We start from the raw sequence: 8,497 nt of genomic DNA on the forward strand, positions 1-8,497 counted from the left end.
GACTTGACGATGGGATGGGTTTGGTTAGAGGAGCATGGGGTTGGAGGGGTAGTTTGTTGAGACGAAGGAGAGGAGGTGAAGAAGAAGAAGGATGAGGAGAAGCAGGAAGAAGAGGAGGATGAGGATGAGTAGAAGGAGAATGGGTGTGAGGAGAAAGGGGTGGTAATACGTAAAAGGGAGGCGCGAAGTGTTAACACATAGACCGTAGAAACGCCGGCAGACACTCAACGTCCCTTTACCAAGCTTTTGCACAGCTTTCCTTCTGGTCTCCTCGGTCCTCTCATCTTTTCTCCTTCGAATTCTTTTTGACGAGCTTCGTATTCATCGGTCCTTCTGTTAGCCCGTCCGAACGTACATATATGTATATATATATATATATATATATATATACACACACATATACACACATATATATGTATATACATTGCGTTCACACCTATAAATTGCTACGTCGAAATAAGTCTTTATCTTCTCTTTTCTCTCGACGATAAGAAAAGAGACAAGAGATAAGAAAAAGGGGAAGAGAAGGAGATTGATTGAAAAAAAGAAAAAAAAAAGAAAAAGAAAAAAAAAGGATCAGAGGAAAGAAAAGAGAGATCGTTGGAAGAGGGAGCGTAAAAATAAATTGCTAGACAGCTCGCGAATTTGTTCGTTCAAATTTTTACGAACGATTTGACACGCGTTTCCCAATACGCGTGAGTTAAATTGCTTTGAGTTAAAGTGGATTCAGACTGTGACGTGATTGCGTAAACCTTTCAGATATCCGTTCATCCACATAATACCCACCCTAATCGGTCGAACGCATAATTTTCGTGGCATTTATAATGCACTCTGATTTACGAGCCTCTAAGTGCGATCTCTCTATTAAGGTTATATATATTTCGTGTAACTATATATGTATGTGTGGGTATATACATGGTTATATACGTAGATGTATATGCGTGCCAAGCAACGGGTGTCCTGTTAAGAGGGGTCCGTCACAGTTGCTCCCATGGGAGATAATGAAGTCGTACCCTTAAAGTACGAAGTTCGAGGCCGACGAATTCGTAAATAATTAGTACTGTGATTCTACTTACGATTATTTTTTAATGTTAATCGTTATTCCTTATTCGATGAAAAATCAAAGATAATTGCTTCGTTTTAATAAAACATTCTTGATATTCAATTAAATCAATACTTATGGTTATACGTGTATTATTAATGTCGATAACGCTTATGTGAAAGTAATAACAATATCAGGAATTAAATCGACTTAAAATCTTCTTTTCACACGAAATTGATTCGAATAATAATGTATTTACTATCTAATTAGATTTAAATCTAATACTTACTATTTATTAATCTTATCAATATTGATAACACTTAATATAACGAAAATATCATTCATTTCTCAAACAAAAATCTGAATAAGAAATAAGAAAGCATTTAAACGAATATTAGATTAAATGTTAAACTAATCAATATTTACACATATTATTAGCATTGATAACATACATATTCGCACACTTAATATAAACGAGTATTGTAAATGTCAAGTTTTTTTTAACTTACAATTTTTCTTTTCGGTACATACAAAAAATATGTATGTAATTATTCTGTTCGTAATTTTTACAAAGAAATGTCCGCGTCGGTTCACTTAATCTTAATTTATCAAATAACTAATACATTATATTTCAAAATCGGAGGAAAGGAGAGTGGAGAGAAGGAGGGTTAGATCGTAGGTAAACGTTTATATCTCTTCCTACTTCGCAAACTATACGTTCTCATCAATTTCTCGGTCACGTTGCCGCGTTCTCCGGGGGACTAACGAGCAATAACGCCCGATTCAACGCACCCTTTTACTCATACCGAGCTCGTACCAACCTCGCACGTAAAGGCTTTAATAATCGTGGATACGCAAGCGCGAGAACCCGTGAGTATACGGAAGAAAAACGCGAGCCCTCGACATGAAAGTGACTTGGTACCGTGCATCACCATAACCAACCACCGTTCACGTATCTTTATCTCTTACTAACCAACGACAAAATCTCTTTCTTTTTTTTTCTCCTCTTTCTTTTTTCTTTTTCTTTCTCTTTCTCTTTTTCCCCCATTCCTCTCTTTGTCTGTTTATCTCACTCTTTCTGTAGATACCCCAATCTTCTTTCCTTACGCTTGCGAGTCACCCCTGAACGGTGTAAGTTTCGCTTTAGATCCTAAGAAGAGAGAAGAAGGAAAAGAAGAGAAAGGGAAAAAGAGAGAGAGAGAGAGAGACAAAGTGAGAAAGGCAGACCATTTTTCGGAGGATCGAGAAGGATGAGAAGATAATGGTATTTTTGCCTCGCTGCAACGATATTATGCGTCTGATTTATGAACAGTGAATTATTTCCATCGTGTGGAATATTGAACTCAAAATGCAAATTACGTAAAAAGCCGAGAGAATTCTTTTCATCTTTCTTTTTTTTCTTTCTCTCTCTCTCTCCTTTTTTCTCTCTGTCTATCTATCTATCTATCTATCCATCTACACTTCGTTATTCATGTTGATCGAAATTTGAGTAAAGATAACGTGGTCCATGATACAAGAGAGAAAGAAAGATAAAGAGAGAGAGAGAGAGAGAGAGAGAGAAAGTGCCTTTGATTCAAATCTTCGAAACTCTCGAAGAGAGTCGTCGAAGGGTAAAGGAGTAAGGGATGAGGAAGAGAAGGATGCGGAGGAAAGAAGTAAAGAGGACTGGGAGACCTCAGGGAAATCCTAATATTTTAACCACCGGCGAGGAATGAAAGGGCCCGGGCGAGCATGAAAAGGGAAAAAGGGGTGCGCGAATCATCCCTTCGTACCCTTAAACCGAGAAAGAGAGGGAGGATGACTGGTCGTAGAGAGTGAGAGTGTATATGCGTAAGAGAGAGAAAAAGAGAGAGAAAGAGAGAGAGAAAGAGAGAGAGAGAGAGAAAGAGAGAGTGAGTGTAAGAGGGTGTTGTACCGGTTGCGGTACCCCGAGGGAAGTACTTGCAATTAACGCTGTAAGACTCGCAGCCCGTTGCAAGGGCTGCGTTCCGCACCCTTCTTACGCTTCGTCCTCTATGTTCTCCTCCTCTTCTTCCTCCTCCTTCTCTTCCTTCTCCTTCTCCTTCTCCCTTCAGTCACCCTCTCTTCGACCCCTGCGACGCCCAACCGAGCGAACGGGCCAAGCCAGAATAGCTGTGTTCGGTTATTTGTCAGGGATATATATAATCACGTTCTTACTTTTTCTTTCTATTATTCATTCTCTATCTATTTATTTATCTTTATATATCGATCTCTTTCTATCTATCTATTTATTGATCTATATCTCTTTCTTTCTATCTATCTCACTGTCTTTCTCGTGTTAGTAAGTGAGACCACAAATTGTTACGATGTAATTGGAAGGATCAATATTTTTTTTTCTTCTCTCTCTTTTTTTTTCCCTTCATTTTTTCCTCAGGCGTTAAGTCACCATTGGTAATAAATCACGCGTTAATATTTCATCGATTCCATATCGTAAAGTAATGGCGAAAGTGAAGTAATTTATAAGTGGTATGGGGTGGATGATTCGATGGTATCGTCTTCGATTCCTTTGAGTGAATGATTACGAACGAATGTAAACGTACGTATATATATGTTTGTATATATATATGTGTGTGTGTATGTATGTTATGTCTATTCTACTTTGTGTTGATACAAACGCACTACTGAAGGGTGAGTAGAGGATTTCTTTCGAAAAACCGGAAACGTGGCTTAGTCACCGGGTGTTCATTGTGTCACGTTGAGTGCATATTCGTGTAAAATCTATGAAAGACGAGCGTGTCGAATTTTCTCTGTTGGAGAAGTACCAATGGCTTGATCCTGATTCCGAACCACATTTTCTGATCTCAACGATAGAATTTCTTACCTCATGAACACGTACTTACATGATACGACGGATAGAATTTTGATGCTGTTTATTTCTTATACTTTCGTAACTTTTCTAAAGTTAGGTTAATAGAACTTTACTCGTTATAGTAAGTCTCCCTTTTCTGTTTTTTTTACTTTTCTTTCTTTCTTTTTTTTTTTTTTTTTTTTTAAAGGAGATCTATTCGAATAAAAATCTCAGCTCGTTTATCTTAAATCTCATATAACAGTACTATCCGGACGTTCGCTCGAGATGATTGTAAATATAAGCTCGGCTCTGAACAAATGGAAAAGAGAAAGAGTGAAAAATTACTAGTTGGCCTCGTCTAATTATAAATATTGCGGAAACCTGTTCGCATTTAGTTTATAAATATCACTTTAATATCATTTGTCTTTTTATATATAATCTAGACAATAACTGAGATGACCTTTATAGAGATACGAAGAGAATAATAAAATGTCTGCATAATGAGTGAATGAATTCTGAGAGAGACCGGACACAAAAAGAAAAAAGAGAATAGGAGAACCGTGTATAAGTATTTATTTATTTCAATAGGCTATTTGAATATATAATATGTATTTATTTTTCATATCACCGTACCTATACATAAATATATATATATATATATATATATATATATATATTTATATATACTATATATTGGTATGATGCATATATGTATATGAAAAGGTGAACGATGAATAATATGGGATGCATATGTACTTTCCCTCTTCCTCTCTCTTTCTCTCTCTTTCCCTTTCTCTTTCTTTCGTATAAAATATCTAGTGAAAAATGTATCGAGCCTTGATATGGTTTGACGCAGTCGAGTGTAAATCGTGACAATGCGAAATATATATGTGTATATATGTATATGAGTATATAGAAATTCCTCTTTTCTACCGTGACGAATGTCAATGGAGTTTGACGGTTGTCAGGTAATTTTCATGAATATCCGATGTTATCGGACCACTGCTTTCACAGTTTACGATATATGCATGTGTGTCTATCTATGTGTGTGTGTATATATATATATATGTATATATATATATATATATGTATATAGTAAATATGTGATCCGGTGGTACATATCGTAGATAGTTGCACGAGGCAGACGTGACGAACTGCTATGAAGAAATGAATCAGCTCTCTGAAATCAATATCAAGATATTTTATAGTATCTACGTGCGTTGCAAGTTTAACACGTATTTGAAAAAAAATAACTAGAATTTTGGTAAGTCAGTTAGGGAGTTTTCCTCGCGTATTCTCTCTTTCTCTCTCTCTCTCTCTCTCTCTCCCTCCCTTTCTTTCTCTCTCGATATATGTATGTAGGTACTTAAGTACATACCTACCAGATTGAAACAATTCAAAGATTAATGTTTAAAACGTGCACAAAAGAATAGAAATAAAATACGTACATGACATTTTACATCGATATTCGTATCTCTGCGAATGAAATAGTATCCTCCACGTTTTTGACATTGTTCGAAGTATTATTATTTCGAAGCTCGATCATATCTACGTGCTTGTCTTCTCGTCGACTTTTTCAACTATTTTTTTTTTGTTTTTTCTTTTTTATTCTTATTTGTTATTTTTTTTTCTTTCTTTAACAGGAACAAAATAATCTTGTAGAAACATCGAACTAGAGAGATAAAAAAAGAGAAAGATACAGAGAGAGAGAAAAAAGAGAGATAACTATCAAATTTCTTCGATGATTATTGGTCGAAGCAAAGACGAGAGTTAGGTTCGTCCCTGAAGGATAGAATTCACCATTTTTCCAATCTTCCTCGTTTTTCATGGTTCGATCGCTCGAAAGGAAAACGTCGCGATGTCCGTATCGTTCTCGGAGATATCACTGCGAGATCATTACGTCCTTCGTAATAGGACGAATCGTCTTTCTGATCGAAATTTATCCATATCCAATAAGCTTTATTCCTTTCAACGTATATTTGATAAAACATTAAATAAGAGTACATGTAACTGTATTTACATATATAATATATAATAGCTATTATATATTTATTATATATACAATGTATGTGTATATATATATATTTATTAAATTATACAAAGTTATATTAAATAGCAATGATATATTTACATGTATATACATCATAATCCTGAAGAGATTATTTTACTTCCCTTTAAAAAAATCTATTTTCCTGTCACGACTTCTTTCTGTTATAATTTTACTTAATAATATATATCTACTTCTGTGTTTATCCATTAACTCATAGTCATGGAGAGAGTGCATTCCAAGTTAGTAACGTATAATTCGCTCGTTTGGGTGTTCACCCTCTGCTTCCATCGTACTGCCGTACACGCTGAAATAATTTCATCCACCTCTACAAATGGAAGGGATCGAACGTGTGTTACTGACAGCGATGACCTAACAGCATCGTGGCAAATGATCTGTGAAACCATGATTTATCTGCACTTAAAATATACACCTCCGTGATATTAAGATACTTACTCTTACAATTCGAAAGGTCCATTTTTTTTCTTCAATTTTTTTCACTTCAATTTCAATTTCTTGATCGATCGATCGATCGATTTTCTCAAATGATGAGGTTACGTTCTATGCACATGTATATACAAATTATGTAAATTTATACGAACGTTCGTACATAAGAATAGAAGCAATGCAAGAGAAAGAGAGAGAGAGAGAGAGAGAGAGAGAGAGAGAGAGAGAGAGAGAGAGAGAGAGAGAGAGAGAGAGAGAGAGAGTGAGAGCTTGTACATGTACGCGTTCTATTTCAAATGCAAATTTATGATATATGCGCTTATACATATGTAGATGCATACTGGTGAGGGCACAAGATGTGCCAAAATTCGTATGTCTCGCATGGCACGCAAAACGATGCCAATGTCTTCTCCAAATTCCAATGATTCGTTGTGCCAATAACTATGAACAGCATTAGTTAGTCGTACTATTGAAATCTTTCCATACTTATGTAAATACATATATACATACATACATACACATATATATATATATATAAAATATTTTTTGTGCTAGTTTTATTTTCATTAGCTTTCAAAATATCAAGTAATTAGCTCGTTTCTCGAAAGACATGTCGCAAATATTTAATAAATTATTTAAAATACGCTTTTCTCGTTAGTCAGGTTGCACCGTACTTGAAGTGTTCTCTCGCATGATCGCATATTTTTATTAACGATCGCGCGATTACTCGACAAGACTCATCTCTCGTCCGACGCTTCGTGCTTCGCTTGCACGCGACACGAGAGATAGCCATTATTAAAAAAGGAGACGATGATTTTTTTTCTTCTTTTTTTCTCTCTTCTTTCTCTTTCTCCTCTTCTTCTTCTTTTTCTTCTTCTCCTCCTCCTCCTCATCCTTGAGAACCGCGATGAAAGATCTTCTCGTACGTTTATAATACCTTACAAAGTCAGAGGGTAACGATGACGATTTAAATTGTAATTCCGTTTAATTTACACCCTGGAAGAACGTTAAATATTCATGGGGAAACGTTGCTCTCCTCTCGAGAACAGCTTGGAAAGGTAGACGATAAAATGGTTAAAAACGATTTCCCGATTGTCGACAATTTAATCAACGATACTTCACTAGGTTTTATGTGTTTATCAGAAATAAATGAAGTCGTTCAATTACTATCATTTGAATTATAATTCTATTTAGGATGGATCTAGGAAATAGCGACTTTATTTAAAATGCTTTTAACGCTTTACGTTCGTATCTTCAGTCGTACAATTTTCATTAATTTCATCGTATAAATAAAAAAAATATTCATTATTACAAATTTATAAATATATATGTCTAATACGTTATCGTGTATCTTATGATTTAATCATAAGTTTATATCCCTAATATTTTATCGATGATCGCTATTCCCATCCTCTACTTTCTCCCTATAATTATTGCGCTTGATAATTCAATTGGATAATTAAATTAAATCTTCGATACGAAAGATACAAAATAATTTATATGAACAAATTAATGACATATTCCAATGACTACGACGGTTATTCTGCTTTTCTTTAATAACGCAATTAACTGCGATTTCTTCAAGCGATCTATTTCGATAAAATTGTTTTCGGTTGGATTTATTAAATGGCATTATTATAATATCCAAATGTACATAACTTGATCCATTTCATTACGTAGTCGAACGTCCGTCGGCTCGTATTCCAGCATATACTCTGCTCGTTGAAATCCAGCTATTGATCGTTGTCGCGAACGATAGACACGCGAGAGAGAGAGAAAGAGAGAGAGAGAGAGATAGATGGATGGATAGATAGATGGATAGATAGATAGATAGAGGTGTGTATATATATATATGTACATAGATAGAAGAAAGAACGATCGTTCGCATTGCAGGGAGTCGTCGAGTCGGTAAGAGTTCAAGGATTTATGGTTAATGATGGTAACAGAGAGGAGGAAGATCAAGCGACGCTTTGTTAATAAAAATCGTGGAAATAAAGTGTAATAGTAGAGTCGGTTAAAATCGCTTGGACGATCGTAGAAAAGATCTGGAAAAACGGCGAAATAAGCGTCTGGCTTACGTCGCTTTTACTCGCCGTTCGATATGCGTCGTTGCGTTGGAAAATGAGGAAACGGGAATGTTGAGAAAGGAGAG

Source organism: Vespula pensylvanica, chromosome 7, assembly GCF_014466175.1.
Source record: "Vespula pensylvanica isolate Volc-1 chromosome 7, ASM1446617v1, whole genome shotgun sequence".
In the NCBI taxonomy this organism is placed as follows: domain Eukaryota; kingdom Metazoa; phylum Arthropoda; class Insecta; order Hymenoptera; family Vespidae; genus Vespula; species Vespula pensylvanica.